This window comes from Peromyscus eremicus, chromosome 2 (genome assembly GCF_949786415.1).
Source record: "Peromyscus eremicus chromosome 2, PerEre_H2_v1, whole genome shotgun sequence".
Lineage (NCBI taxonomy): Eukaryota > Metazoa > Chordata > Mammalia > Rodentia > Cricetidae > Peromyscus > Peromyscus eremicus.
The window spans coordinates 147,150,264-147,166,780 of NC_081417.1; positions in this window are offsets into that span (position 1 = coordinate 147,150,264).

The window sequence follows — 16,517 nt, forward strand, 5'->3', positions numbered from 1 at the left end:
TCTCCATCTGTGCAATGGGAGCAATGGTAGTCTCTCCCACTGACAGTCTAAGAACTAACTGTCTTTCCTCCACCTGGCTATCACCCATCACCTCAGCATGCCACGAGAAGTCCCTGTTCTTGTACATTCTGCAGCCATCTGTGCCTTCGTGTAAAAATGTGGCATCTCTGTTCTACTTTGTTATTTAAGTGAAATTGACATCTCAGGAAGATGTACCAGATTTTTATCACATGGTTTTGTGAGACCAGGCACCGGGCCAGCTTCACACAGCCACACATGTGCCTGCATGAACACACAAGCCTGCGGACACACACGCGCCCTGAGAGGCCCGAGCCACATGGTGCTCCTTTCCAAATGGGCTGGGAAGGGCCACGAGGAGCTGGGGGCTGCTCTCAGCTCTACCCAGCAGGCTCTGAGTGAGGCAAGGCCGCACCCAGCCCTGGCTCTGTCCCCTCCTTGCCCACACCTCTGTAGAGAGCTTCACCTCCCTCAGACTCAGCTTTCTCATCTCTCCTATGAAAAGGGGTTCATCGTCTCTACATTCTGGGACTCTTTCGTGTAGTGTTGGGCATGCTAAGCAAGTGTTCTTCCACTCAGCCACATCTCCAGTCCTTTCCGGGCTCTTGCAAGGTCTACAGAAAGTGTAGAAAGTTCCTGAAAGAGAGTCATTGCCAACTGTCCAGGAATGAGAGTTCTTAGACACCTAGCTGGCTTTCAGTTGAGTAAAAATCATTTTAAGAAAACGGGGCCTTACATAAAATATATTTACTTACTATCTTTGAACACCCCAGTTAAGCCAATGAAAGGTTTTCCCCATAAACTTATTTTATTTCATCCTCAAATATGAATAAGCGATTAAGTATGTTAGGGCGAGAGACTGAAGGACGAACACCAATGAGGCCGGGTTTTTACTCTAAAATGGGACAGAAAGAAAAAGGACCTTTCTCCTGAGGCCTGGTGTGGGATGTGTGTGTGTGTGTGTGTGTGTGTGTGTGTGTGTGTGTGTGTGTGTATGTGTGTGTGTGTGTTTAAATCTATTCACTGGTTTTTTGTTTTGTTGTCTATGGTACGAGGAAGTGAACCCAGAGACTCTGATATGCTGGCAAACCCTCTGCCATAGGCTATCACCCCAGTGGCCCCCCACCCAGTAATTCTGAACCCAGACACTGATGTGCACTCCTGTAATCCTATCACTCAGGAGTCCGAGGCAGGAAGATCAGTAAAAGGTTTAGCCTGAGCTACGTCGCAAGAGTCTGTCTCAACCCACCAGGGCAAAGCAAAACCAAGATTATTTTGGGAACTCACTGAGGTGGTGTATGTAAAGCTGTGAGACAAGCCAGAGATCAGGTTTTTGCCCTCCCCCCCCCCACACACACACACATCGAAGTTCTCAGAGGTAGGACGTGGTTACCTTGGGCCTCAGCACTGGTGATGTAGTAATAAATTGAGTAACGCTAATGGCGATAACGTTCAACACACGGGGTTGGCCACTTGGTTTGTTATAAAGGTGCCTGCTGTGCCGGCCTGATGACCTGAGTTGGGTCCCTGGAGCCCGCAGTGGAAGGACAGAAGTGATTCCTAGAATTTGTCCTCTGACCTTCATGTGTGCCTTGGCATGACAGCACACAAATGTCATAAAATAAGGATGCATAAGGAACACTGAAGGCATTTTCTTGAAAGTTTTTTTTATTTATTTTTTTTGTTTGATTGTTTTGTTTTTGTTTTTGGAGACAGGGTTTCTCTCTGTAGCTTTGGTGCCTGTCCTGGAACTCACTCTATAGACCAGGCTGGCCTTGAACTCAGAGATCCACCTGGCTCTGTCTCCCGAGTGAGTGCTGGGATTAAAGGCGTGCACCACCGCCGCCTGGTGGAAGTTTTTGATCTTTAATTGGAAGCATTTAAATTTTCTTTGTTGATTCCAAATCTAAAATGTTTTTGTGTATTTTTGTTGTTGTTGTTGTTTCGTTTTTTTGAGACAGGGTTTTTCTGTGTAACAGTCCCGGCTGTCCTGGAACTCACTTTGTAGACCAGGCTAGCCTCCTGCCTACTTCTGCCTCCCAAGTGCTGGGATTACAGGTATGTAGCACCACCGTGGGCTGTTTTGGTTTTGTTGAGACAGGTTCTCACTCTCGTCTGAGCTAGCCTGGAACTTATTACGTGGCCCAGTGTAGCCTCATACTCTGCCGACTCTCAAATGCTGGATCGGAGGTCTGAGCCAGCACCAGGTTCCACTTTCTGCAGTGGTTTTGTTTGTTTGTTTGTTTTCTCCAGAGTCTCACATAGCCTAGTCTATCCTTGAATTCAACATGTGGTCAAGGATGACTTTGAATTTCTAATCCTCCTGCCGGTTTCTCTGGAGTGCTGGGATTAGAGGGGTATAACACCACAGGGTTTATGAAGTGCTGGGAATTGAACCTAGGACTTCATCCATGCTCCCTAAGCACTCTACCAATGGAGCTCCATTTGTAGCCCACTTATATTGTTGGTTTTAAAAAATACCTGGGTGGTGGTGGTGGCGCATGTCTTTAATCCCAGCACTTGGGAGGCAGAGCCAGGCTGATCTCTGTGAGTTTAAGGCCAGCCTGGTCTACAGAATGAGATCCTGAAGAAAAAAAAAAAAAGTTTATTTTTATTTATGTGCATTGGTATTTTGCCTGCAAGTATGTCTGTGTGAGGGTCTTAGATCTCGGAGTTACAGACAGTTGTGAGCTGCCATGTGGGTGCTGAGAATTGACCCCGGGTCCTCTAGAAGAGCAGTTAGTGCTCTTAGCCGCTGAACCATCTCTCCAGCCCCTGTATTGGTTTTTTAAATACAAAGAAGCTGTGTTACTTTCCCCCTATGTGTTTCCCACATGCAGAGGAGGTAATTTTAATTTTGAGCCTTATGCATCTGGGGCCAAATCAGCAGGCAAGCACGGACGGCAGTCCTGGGTTGAGGGTGTAGTAAGAGGGTGTTCGCTCAGCTTGGAAGAAGCCTTGGGCTCCAGCTCCCCCACGGATATATCTATGCATCCTTACTATACACAGATCAATGATGAACTGGCCTCATATAAAGGAGTTCCAGAAACGGGACGTAGGGAGAATAGCTTCCCGAACGCCTTCCTTCCCTCCTCTTCTGCCCACTCTCCATTGAAGAGGGCAGCAGTGACTAGAAATCCAGTCAGCTAGGTGACAAAGCCTCTTGAGCTGCTGTTCCTCCCTCCCACGGTGTTGCAGCTCCTCCTGGAACAATCCCCCATGTGAGACCCTCGGCCTGCTGCTCAAGTCCCACTTTCTTTTTTTTTCTTTCTTTCTTTCTTTTTTTTTTTTTTTTTGGTTTTTCGAGACAGGGTTTCTCTGTGTAGCTTTGCACCTTTCCTGGGACTCACTTGGTAGCCCAGGCTGGCCTCGAACTCACAGAGCTCCACCTGCCTCTGCCTCCCGAGTGCTGGGATTAAAGGCGTGTGCCACCACCGCCCGGCAAGTCCCACCTTCTTTAGAAAAAGGCCCTGTAACTTCCATGTCACCAAAGATTTGACCACTACAACGTCTCTAGGTGCCCTGACCATGTGTTGCATCTCCCAATGCCACCTAAAGCTTGTAGTGGTGAGCAGGAGAGAGGCAGAGACAGAGACAGAAATGTGGAGAGATCACTCAGTGGTCAAGAGCACCATACTGCTCTTGCAGAGGACTTGAGTTCAGTTCCCAGTATTCACAGGCAATTCACGTCTGCCTGTAACTCAGCAGACAACCTCTGGCCTCCGTGGACACACACAGACACATACATGTGATTTAAAACAATCCACACACACACATTTTAAGAGATCAGGGCGTGGTGGTTCTCTCCTTTAATCCCAGCACTCAGGAAGCAGAGGAGGATGGATGTCAGTGAGTGTGAAGTCAATCTGGTCTACAAGTGAGTTTCAAGCCAGCCAGGCTACATAGTGATACCCTGTTGGAGGAGGAGGAGAAGAAGAAATAAAAGAAAACAGACTTGGACTGGCAAGATGGCTCACTTGGGAAAGCACCTGCTGGGCAAGCATGAGGATGGAGTTCAATCCCTCGCACCAGGTAAAAGGCCAGGGCAGCACCCTTGTCCCAGCACTGGGGACCTGGAGATAGAAAGATCCCTGACGCCTTTAATCCCAGCACTTGGGAGGCAGAGACAGGCGGATCTCTGTGAGTTCGAGGCCAGCCTGGGCTACCAAGTGAGTCCCAGGAAAGGCGCAAAGCTACACAGAGAAACCCTGTCTCGAAAAACCAAAAAAAAAGAAAAGAAAGATCCCTGGAGCTTGTTGGCCACCTAGTCTGGCTGAGTCAGCGAGCTCCGGGTCCAATGAGAGACTCACTCAAAATAATAATAATAATAATAATAATAATAATAATAATAATAATGGGGGGGGTTGGTGGGTGGAGAGATGGCTCAGTGGTTAAGAGTGTTTGCTGCTCTTGGAAAGGACTTGGTTCTGTTTCTAGTACCTAGATGGCAGCTCATGACTCTTTAGGGGATTTCATGCTCTCTTCTGACCTCTGCAGGTGTTCATGTTATCACATACATTCATAAAGGCAAAACACATCAAATACATTTTCAAAATCTAAAACTTAAAAAAAGTGTTAATGGCAACCACTGGCCTACACACACACACACACACACACACACACACACACGGGGGTCGGGGAGGTGGGGGGGGGTCGGGGGAGAAATTAACTGGTGGTGCATGATTGTCTTTAATCTCAGCACTCGGGAGGCAGAGGCAGGTAGACCTCTGAGTTCGAGGCCAGCCTGGTCTGCAGATTGAGTTTCAGGACAGCCACAGCTACACAGAAATCCTGTCTCAAAGAAAACAAATATTGTTGCTATTATTTTGGTGCTGGATATCAAAGTAAGACCTTGTGCTTGGGGCTGGAGAGATGGTTTAGTGGTTAATAACAGACTGCTCTTCCAGAAGTTCTGAGTTCAATTCCCAGTAACCACATGGTGGCTCACAACTTCTGTAATGAGATCTGGTGCCCTCTTCTGGCAGAACCCTGTATACCTAATAAATAAACAAATCTTTAAAGAAAGACAGACAGACCTTGTGCTTGCTAGGCAGTCTCTCTAAGACTTAACCACGCCCTCAGCCTCCTAAGAATGTTTTGTAAGTTCATCATTACATTTCATCCTTTAAACCTTTCCAAGTCTGCAACTCATAGATGGGCACTGAGGCCCAGAAGGAGGGTTCCTGACCAATGCTATGTTCCAAGGCGTGCCTCAACCTCTCTGAACTCACTCACCCTGAGTACCTTCTGGTATATAAGCTTTTGGCCTGACATCTTCCTCAGCATTTAATAAGACCGGTGTTGTCTTCATGTGTTAAGGACCTTGAGACTAAGGTAAGTAAAAGAACTTGCCCAAGTCACACAGACAGGGAGGGATAATATCATGACTTCATCAGAGCTAGTCCCTTCCAGTGTATGCCTTCTATTTAGTGCCTGGAGGCCTCTGGGCTTTGCTGTTAGGGAGCCTCAGTGTGGTACCCCAAAGCAAGGCTGACTACCAAGACTGCCCCTCACCCACCTCCCTCAGCCTCAGCATCTGGGGTCAGGGGGCTCACAGAAAGGGCGCAGAAGGCCCTGCTGCAGCCATGAGCTATACGTACAGCCAAGCAACCCCCAAGGCCCATTGTCTACCCCGGAGACAATATAGATAAAGGACCCAGCCTAGTGGGCTGCTTGCATCAATCTGTAGCCATGGAAACCCCTAGGGAGACAATTCCAGAGCCCTCCCTGTCATTCCCCACCCCACACACACACCCTGCAGCTGTGTCCCAGCCCCCAGCGGGAGGGGAAACTGCTGGTAATTGCCACCCCCTCCCCCCCCAGCTTCTGCCACCTCCAAATGGGACACAGCTGGATCACTCTTAAACCCCCTCCTCCAGCAGAACTGATACTGCTATAGGGTCTTTAGGCCTTAAGGTCTAAACCTTGCAGGTCAGCTTAAGGTCACACGGTGGTGAGAAATGCCCTTGATCCCAGGGTCAAACTGAGAAAAGGTTCAATAGAATCCGCCACCGTAGAAACTTGGACAGCGCAGGTTTTCGGCATGTGACTGCCCTCTGGTGGCCAGTTGCTGCAACTGTCAGCTGCTGCTGTGGAGGAGAGAACCTTCTTTGTGGCTATGTAACTGCTGTGTTCCCGATGCCCACCACATGTCAGATCTACTCCTCACCCTGTGGGGTGGGCGTTCTTAACCTACTTACGCATGCTTAAGCCTCGGCTTCCAGAGAACGTGGAAAGGTAAAAAAGCAGGCGGTTAGGAGGGTCAACATGGCAGCATTAGCCCAAATACCTGCCACTGCCATTACCTGCCTCAAGGTAATTTTTTTCAGCTTACAACTCCAGGTTAGACCGTTACTTTGGGGAAGTCAAGGCAGGAACTTGAAGCATCATACCCACAGTCAAGAGCAGAGAGAGAATAAACACATGGTTCTTTGCTTGCGTTCAGCTCGCTTTCTCCTCTGGCCACCAAGGACCCCCGAAGGCCTAGGGAATGGTGCTACCCACAGTAGGCTGGGTCTCCCTGCGAGCAAGACAATCCCTGACAGACATGCCACAGGCAACCTGATCTAGATAATTCCTCATTAATACTCTCTTTCCAAGTGATTGTAGGTTGAGTCAAGTTGACAGTTAAAGCTAGCCAGCACACCCTCTGAATCTGTTTCTCCATTTGCAAAGTGATGGTGTTATAAGGATCAGGAAGCTCACAGGTATAACATTTCTAAGCCTTCAGGAAGGTAATCCACATATAGAGGATACATAGAATTCCGGGTACATCATTGAACTTTCCCTGACCTCGGTTTCTGCCGAGTGCTTTGTTAATGGAAAGCTTCTGGGGTGGGTCACAGGTAGAGCATCCTGTTGGGAAACATTATTTTAAAGTGTGTTACTTTTGTTTATGTTGCATTTGTTTAACTCTGTGAAGCTTTGTTACTGTGCCTGTCTGAAACACCTGATGGTCTAATAAAGAGCTGAACAGTCAATAGCGAGGCAGGAGAAAGGATAGACAGGACTGACAGGCAGAGAGAATAGATAGAAGGAGAAATCGGAGAGAGAAGAGAGCTCTAGGAGCAAGAGAAGGAAGAGGACATCAGGGGCCAGCCACTCAGCTACACAGCAATCTATGGAGAAAGAGTAAGATTTACAGAAGTAAGAGAACAGGAAAAGCCCAGAGGCAAAAGGTAGATGGGATAATTTAAGTTAAGGAAAACTGACTAGAAACAAGCCAAGCTAAGGCTAGGCATTTGTAAGTAGTAATAATAAGCCTCTGTGTGTGAATTTGTTTGGGAGCTGGGTGGTGGCCCCCCAAAGAGCAAAAGAGTAAAAAAACAAACAATAGCATCCCTTATCCAAAATGCTTCGCCCCAGATGTGTTTTGGATAGCACACTTAAGTAAGCATATTTGCATATGCACGATGAGATATCATGCCGGTGGGAGCCAAGTCTAAAACACAAAGTTCATTGGTATAACAGGACTTACCTGTTAGGCAAGTGAGGTGTCACTGAGCAGACTCCCTTCCTCCAGCCCAGCCCTTGGGCCTTCATTTTGATTGCACCTTATTCCATGGGGTTGAGTGTTAAGGGTCCTGGTAAACAGGGGTTCTCAACCTGTGGGTCACGACCCCTCTATGGGTTAAAACGACCCTTTCAGCATATCAGATATATCCTGCATAGGTATTCATGTTACAGTTCGTAACAGTAACAAAATTACAGTTATGAAGTAGCAATGAAAATAATTTTATAGCTGGGGGGTCATCACAACATGAGGAACTATATTAAAGTGTTAGGAAGGTTGAGAAACACTGGGATAATGGTTCATGTCAATGTTCAAAAAGCTTTGCACTTTCCTGGTGGTCGAGCAGTTACCCAGCATGCCTGAGGCTCCCACTTTCATCTCTCATACTGATTAAAAATAAAAGTTTCTGATCTGCTGGGTAAGGGGAAATGGCCACAGTGGGTGGAGGAGTACCAGGGGGAAGTGGGTAGGAGGGAGAAACTATGCTTCTTTCCCTGGGGGCCTGGAGAAAGGGAACGCGGGAAACGTTTAGTCTCTAAGGTGACACGTGTCCTCTCTGACCTCCCAGGGTCCTGAGAGTATTTCCCCAGATACAAAGTTCCAGAGACTGTGTCAGTGGTCTGAGACTGTTCCTGGGAAGGGGCTGCGTGACCTATCAGCTACTTCACATACTTCTCGTGGAGGCTAAGCCTGTCAGGGGGCACTGGGCTGGACAAGGAGCCGGCAGAGCTTGAAAACAGCCATAATTACCATGGAGTTGGTGTTGGACTGAGATTTTAACAGGATGGTGGGAACTGGGGTCATAGTCAGCATCTGAGGATGGACACTCACCATCATCACCCAACACCAGCAAGATTCCCAAGACTGGCTGTCCTGGAACTCACTCTGTAGACCAGGCTGGCCTCAAAGTCACGGAGACCTGCCTGCCTCTGCCTCCCCCTTCAAGGGCTGGGATTAAAGATGTTGGGAATCTCCAACTGGGGGACCCATTCCAAACCCCGTCCAGATGTTTGGCTGGGAACTTGGCCTCACTCCTCCCATTCCAAACCCCGTCCAGATGTTTGGCTGGGAACTTGGCCTCACTCCTCCCATTCCAAACCCTGCCCCAGAAACCTCACCAAGCACAGTTCCTCCCCCGGAGCTCCTCAAGACCGAACCTGGTTTCTCCTCTTCTTCTTATCAAAAAATGTGCGACACTATGCCTGGTTTAAGACCGGCTGTCTTAATTCCTAAGAGTTTGGTCTTATTTTCCCATTTTAACAATTGATCTGATCCCTTCTGAGCCCTTTGCCTAAGATCAAGCGCAACTGAGGTCCACTTTGGTTTTGTGCTGGAGACTGAACTCAAAGATCTGCCGAGGCAAGCGGCTATCCCAGGGCACTGTGCAGGCCGGGCTGGGGGGGCTGTAAATTAGGTGTCGCGCTCGGTGGCAGCAGTTGCAGCTGCTTGCCTCATCATGGCCTCCAGCAGGTCACATGCCCCTTTAAAAGAACCCCCACCCCACCACCACCACCTCTTTCCCTTACTCTCTGTTTCTATCTCTCATGTCCCCACTCTGAGATGGTCTTTCGCTCTCTTCCCTCCCGGTGAAACCTCTTTCCTTAGATCTGTTTGTGTGGAGTGATCTCTTCGCACACCCCCCCCAAGGTACCCTCCTGCCGCCTTAGCCTTCCAAGGGCTCTACCACTCAGCTTGGTCTGGATTCCAGATTTTGCTCCAAAGTTTCACTTCTATTATCTGAAGCATTAAGGCACACCTTTTTTTTTTTTTTTTTAATTGGGAATTTTTGAATCAGGAATGAATATAGAATGCATGACATTCTCAGTGACTTAACTGGTTAAAGAAATGGAGGGGGGCTGGTGAAGCACACCTGTAATCCCGATATCCTATATCTCAAGAAAGTGGGGGATTGAGTTTGAGGCCAGCCTGGGCTATACAGTGAGGTCTTATCCAAAAGTCAAGAAACAGAGTCTGGTGATAAACGCCTGTAATTCCCACACTCCTGAGGGCGAGGCAGAGGATTAAGAGCTCAAAGCTACATAGAAAGTTGGAAGCCAGCCTGGGCTACTTGAGACCCTATCTCAAAATGAGAGAAAGACAGAGACAGAGACAGATAGAGAGACAGGGTGGTGGGGGAGCAAGCAGGGTGGTTTCCCTGAGGCAGGGAGGTGAAGAAAGAAGTGTTCTCCAGCAGAACACTTGGGGTCCCTGGGGAGCAGAGGTGTCAGGCAGTTGGGAGAGGCATGTTGATCAGAACTCAAGGCCCATGTGTGAAGGGGCTGGAGATTAGAGGTGGGGTAAGCATGGCCTGGCCATGATGGGGTTCTTACTACTTGTGAGACCTTAAGCCAGAGAGTGACAACTTGGGGCACCCTTGGGGAGAGGAGGGGAAAACTGATTGTGAGTGGTGCTCCCCCAAACTGCTCTAAACACCTCCAGTGTTTCTTTGTTTTCTTCTCGGGTGGTCTTGAGCTACTGGCAATCCTCCTGCCTCATCCTCCCAAGTGCTGGGATTATGGGCATGAGCCACTAAGTCCAGTGGGGAAAAATTGTGCTAGACCAGCAGTAAACTTTTTTTTTTTGCTTGTTTATTTTTTTTAATTTTTTTTTTTTTTTTTTTTTTTTTGAGACAGGGTTTCTCTATGTAACAGCTCTGGCTGTCCTGAAACTTGCTTTGTAGACCAGGCTGGCCTCAAACTCACAGAGATCTACCTGCCTCTGCCTCCCAAGTGCTGGGATTACAGGTGTGAGCCACCACAGCCAGGCTCCGCCCCCCCCCCCCCCCCCCCCAAGACAGGGTTTCTCTGCATAGTTTTGGTGCCTGTCCTGGATATCGCTCTGTAGACCGGGTTGGCCTCGAACTCACAGAGATCCACCTGGCTCTGCCTTCCGAGTGCTGGAATTAAAGGCGTGTGCCACCAACGCCCGGCGGCTTTTTTTTTTTTTTTTTTTTTTTTTGGCTAATGTTTAAGTTAAATTTATTCGTTGACAATTTCATGCATGTATGTAATGTATTCTGATTACTCTCACTCCCATCCTTTATCACTTCCACTCCTGCCCCTGACCCCCAAAACAGCTTTCCCCCGACCCCAATTTTGGAGATTGTAGCCAACAAACGCCTCATCAAGTCCTCCATGACTGAGCTGCATCCGCAGATGGATGGCCCCCGTTTCATGTGGGGTCACCTTCACAGGTCCCAACATCTGTGAAACACATCTTCAGTGTCTGTAAACATCTGGAAAGAATCTGGCCAAACTGGTAGCCGGGGCTTCCCCACCAGGACTGCATCCTTCGCTCCCTGTTTTAGCACGCACGCGCCAAGGGGATCGGTGAGACGCTCCGCGGCAGGTGCGCCAGGCGGCCTCTAGATGGCACCCTTTCCCTTTCGCCCCGGCAGGCTTTCAGAGGCCGAGAGAAGGGAACCCGGCTAGCCAGAGGGCTTGTATCGCCCACTGGTGAGCAAGTTCAGCAGAGCATTGCCTTTGCCCCTGAGAAAACAAAGACTTAAAATCACGCAGGAAGGTGGGTTAGTTGCCTTTTATGCGCTCCACTTCCCTCATCTGTAATGGAGACTGATCCATCCCCAGCCAACGCTAGGCTGTTCCTGCAGCTACAGACTTGCCCATTCCCGGACTTTCCGGGTATTTCATACAAACTGGATTTTATAATATGTGGCCTTTAGTGTCCAGTTTCTTCCACTTGGCGAAATGTTTTCAAGGCTCATCCATGTTGGGGTATAATGGGTTCTTCTTTTCTTTTTATGGCAAAAAATATAGGCTGGACATGGGAACCCACACCCTCGGAGGCAGATGCGGGGGCACGTGGACCTCTGTGAATTCAAGGACAGCCTGGTCTACAGAGTTAGTTCCAGGATAGCCAGGGAGCCAGGGAGGTATAGAGAGACGCTGTCTTGACAAAACAAAAACAAAACAAACAAACAAACAACAAAACCAACCATCTGTCCCAACTGTATGGCTACGGTTTATTTATCCATTTATCAGTTTATGACACCTGGGTTATTTTTACTCTGGAGTCATAAAAAATATCGTGGCTATGAACAGTATGTACACATGCGTTTGTTTGTTTGTTTGTTTGTTTGTTTGTTTGTTTGACAGGGTCTCACTTATTTAGCCACGGCTGGCTTGGAACTTATAGAGACCTGCCTGCCTCTGCCCCCTGAGGGCTAGAATCAGAGGCTAGAATCAAGGGCATGTGCCACAATGCCTAGTTTGTGTACACACTTTTATGCTTGCTTTCTTCCTTCCTGTCTTTTTTGTTTGTTTGTTTGTTTTGCTTTTTTGTTTTTCGAGACTGGGTTTCTCTGTGTAGTTTTGGTGCCTGTCCTGGAACTCACTCTGTAGCCCAGGCCGGCCTCAAACTCACAAAGGTCCACCTGGCTCTGCCTCCTGAGTGCTGGGATTAAAGGCATGCGCCACCACCGCCAGGCCCTTCCTTCCTTCCTTCCTCTTTTTTTTTTTTTTCTGAGACAGGGATTCTCTATGTAGGCCTGGAACTCACTCTGTAGACCAGGCTGGCCTTGAACTCAGAGATCTGCCTGCCTCTGCCTCCTAAGTGCTGAGATTAAAGGTGTGTGTCACCATTATCTAGTGCACATCACAATCTTAACAGGGGCGTCAGTTCTCTTAAGTTTATAGCCAGGATTACTATTACTAGATCATACTATAGTTGTTTGCCTTTATATATGTATTTATTAGTTTTTTGTTTTTGTTTTTGAGACAACGTCTCATCATGTAGCCTGGACTGGCCTGAATCTCACTATGTAGACAAGGATGACCTTGAACACGTGGGGATCTATGCCACCATGCCTAGACTTTGTTTTATTCATCTGTGTATTGATTTGGTGGAGGAAGGGGTCTGTTGAGGCATGGCCGCACTGTGTGGCCTGAGTCCTGAGATTACAGGCCTTCTCTATTTGTGTGTGGCTTTTTGAAAACCCGCCAAATAGTTTGCAGCGCAGCTGTACTAACTCATTTCTTCCAGCAACACAGGAGGCTCGGATTTCTCCACATCCTGGCCAACACTTGCTAGTGTCCATCTCTCTCAAGATGGCCATGCCAGTGGGAAGCAGAATCTCACAGTGGTTTTTGCTGTCTCCCAAGTGACTAACAATTTTTTTTTTTTTTTGAGACAGGGTTTCTCTGTGTAGCCATGGCTGTTCTAGAACTCACTCTGTAGACCAGGCTGGCCTCACACACAGAGAGATCTACCTGCCTCTGCCTCCCGAGTTTATTTTTATTTATATGTGTGTGTGTGTGTGTGTGCCTGTATGATTTTTTGTACCATGTGCATGCAGGATCTCCTGGAGCTGGAGTTACAGACAGTTGTGAGCCATCCTGTAGATGCTGGGAACCAAGTCTGGGCTCTGTCCTCTGCAAGAACACTAAATGTTCTTAACTTCTGAGCCATCTCTGTAGTCCTCTCTCTCTCTCTCTCTCTCTCTCTCTCTCTCTCTCTCTCTCTCTCTCCCACCCCCCCCCCGTGTGTGTGTGTGTGTGTGTGTGTGTGTGTGTGTGTGTGTGAGAGACCTGTTCTGTAGTCCTATCCTCTCTCTGTGTGTGTGTGTGTGTGTGTGTGTGTGTGTGTGTGTGTGTGTGTGTGAGAGAGAGAGAGAGAGAGAGAGAGAGAGAGAGAGAGAGAGAGACCTGTTCTGTAGTCCTGCCTGGCTTGGTATTTGCTATGTAACCCAGGGTGACCTTGACTCAAGGCAATCCTCCTGTTTTAGCCTGCTTGATGCCAGGATTACAGGATTACAGGTGTGAATCGTGAATCACCACATCTGGCTCTCTGGGAAACCTGTACCAAATATTTTAGGCTTTGATAAACAGGGTTTTGAGCAGAGGCATCTGTTGGAGATATTTGTCAGAAGACACACCGGGATGACAGACAGGAGAATGGAAGTTTGCATTGGCTTGGGGAATTTCCCAAGGCTCTTTGTGCCTGCCTGGGACAAGGGCTTTGTTAACAGTGTGTGCCTCAAGCAGGTCCTTAATGCCCCAAGTCACCCTTTCATCATCTGGAAAATGGTCAGAAGCATCCCTAACTCACCCAGTTGTGAGCATATTTTTATTTGTTTGTTTGTTTTTAGACAGGGTCTCATGTAGTCCAGGCTGGCCTAAAACTATGTAGTTGAGGCTAACCCGGAACCACTGCTCTTGCCTCCACCTTCCAAGTGCCGGGACTGCAGGTGTGATACACCACTTCCAGCCTGTGCACACTCTTTTTTTTTTTGGTTTTTCGAGACAGGGTTTATCTGTGTAGCTTTGCGCCTTTCCTGGAACTCACTTGGTAGCCCATGCTGGCCTCGAACTCACAGAGATCCGCCTGGCTCTGCCTCCCGAGTGCTGGGATTAAAGGCATGCGCCACCACCGCCCGGCCTGTGCACACTCTTTCTACTGCCAGCAATGTCTGCAGCCCAGGGACCCTGGCTCATTGGCAAGGCAAGGATTTCTGAGACCGGTCCTTCATTCAATGTGCTTAGTGTATGGCTCTGGACAGATGACTCAGTGGTTAAGAGCACTGTTGCTCTTGCAAAGGACCCAAGGTTCAATTCCCAGCACCCTCCTGGAGGCTCATAACCATCAATAACTCTAGTTACAGGGGACCAGATGCCCTCTTCTGGCCTCCTTGGGCACCAAGCATGCATGTGACACACAAACATATATGCAAGCAAAGCAATTACATACATAAAAATAAATGTATCTTTAAAAAATATATCTTAGTGCCTTGGGAGACAGAGATCCAAGTTTGATCCTGATTTCATCTCTAAGCAACCTTTTGTCAAATCTTTTTACGTTAGCGGTTCTCAACCTTTGAGTTGTAACCCTTTGGGTGGGGGTTAAACGACCCTTTCAAGGGTCGCCTAAGACCATTGAAAACCACAGATATTTACATTATGATTCATAACAATAGCAAGATTATAGTTTTGAAGTAGTATCGAAAATAGTTTTAAGGTTGGGGGTCACCACAATCCAAGGAACCGTATTAATGGGTCACAGCATTAGGAAGGTTGAGAACCACTGGTTTACATGGTTCACCCTCAGCTTCTTGTGCTCATATTGTACCTGTTATAAGGTAATTGGGAGGCTTTTCATGTGCTCATATTGTACCTGTTATAAGGTAATTGGGAGGCTTCAACAAAATAAGCATTGTAGCATATGCTTTTTTGTTTGTTTGTTTTTGTTTTTTGAAACAGGGTCTCACTATGTAGTCCTGGCTGTCCTAGAACTCACTAAATAGACCAGGCTGGCCTCAAACTCACTGAGATCCACCTGCCTCTGCCTGCCAACTGCTGAGGTTAAAGGTATTCACCACTCTGCCTGGCTGATGGCACATGCTTTTAATCCCAGGACTTGGGAGGCAGAGGCAGCAGACCTGTGTGAGTGAAAGGCCAGCCTGGTCTATCTAGCCAGTTAAAGGCTAGCCAGGGCTACATAGCAAGAACTTATCTCAAAAGCACCACCACAACCAAACAACAAAATAAGCATGTAAGCGCACAGCTGGCTGTTTACTTCAAGTGCCTACTCTGCGCCGGGCACCCTTCTGTGGATTCCTTATTCAACACATGATGCCTCCCAGATAATGAATGGAAGGGCCACTTTGTGGTCCAGCTTCAAAGGTGTAAGAACCAACGCTTCGATCCCAACCTGAAGCACGGATAGGGCAAGGATTCAAGCTGAGGGAGACCTGCCTCTGCGCCCACACCTTCCGCAGGAATCCATCCGTTCCCAGGCAGTGAAACTCCAAAGCCAGCCCCAACTACCCGAAACTCAACCACAGAGAACTGGCTGTGGGCCCCCTCGCTGGCTGCTGGCTCCCTTCTTCTCTCCCAGCCCCACCCTGCCACCTCCATTTCCCTCCCTGGCCCTGGGGCCCTGCTTCTGCTTCAAACCTGCTCAGCCACAATTCCTTCCAGGTTCCCTCATCTGTAGAATGGGGATAATAACAGTGCGGTGTGTTGTGGGGATCAGAGAGGCTGGAGGGGCAGCGCATGAAGTGGACTCTCCATACAGACCAGTGGCCATCGTTCCCACTGTCATAGGAATGATGCCTTGGAAGATCTTGGTCACAAGCTGAGTGGCAGCTTTATCTGTATCGGGTGGCTGGGGAAATGGAGGTTCCAAGAGGTTGGGCAGCAGCTGCCCAAGGTTGTTCGTTTGTGAGGGACCCTCCCCCCCCCAGACTTTCTGATTTCAAATCTTACTCATTACTGCCTCTCCTTGCTGGACACACGAACAAGTCATAATCAATATTTATTAGCCACTTTCTGCATGCCAAGCCAAGCCCCATTCAAGGAGAAATTTGACAGATCATTGAAGGAGCTTAGAATGCAGTGATTTACAAGGTAAGAAAGCCAAGTCTTGCTTGAGGCAGAGCACAATAAATATTCCAAGAGAGTAAAAGGCCTTCAGGATGAGGGAGGGGAAGTAGGCAGGGAAGGCTTCCTGGAGGAGGAGAGGTTTAAACTGGGCTTGAAGGACCAGTAAACTATTTTATTGTTATTATTATTATTGGTCTTTCTCTGTGTAGCCCTGGCTGTCCTGGAACTCACTCTGTAGACTACGCTGGCCTTGAACTCAGAGATCTGCCTGCCTCTGCCTCTGCTGGGATTAAAGACATGGGCTGCCGCTGCCTGGTGAGATACCGTAGACTAAAGACATCTGTGTTCCAGAGACAATGTCTGATGTAGCCACAGTTGCCAATTCTCAGGGCTCTGTACAGAAAGTTTGCATGCATTATCTCATGAGATTTCTCTGTGATCCTATGAGGTATTATTAGCAATGAGAAAAACAAGACCCAGAGAATTGAGAAATCTTGTCAAACGGCTTTGGTAAAAGGGTAAAGATATGAAATTAGGAATGCTGGGGGCAAAGCCTGGACTGCCTGATTCCTTACAGCCTAAGGAGGTTTTAAGCTGGAGACTCACTCTGGAGGGCTTTGAGTGCCAAGGCCCAAACTTGAAAAGAA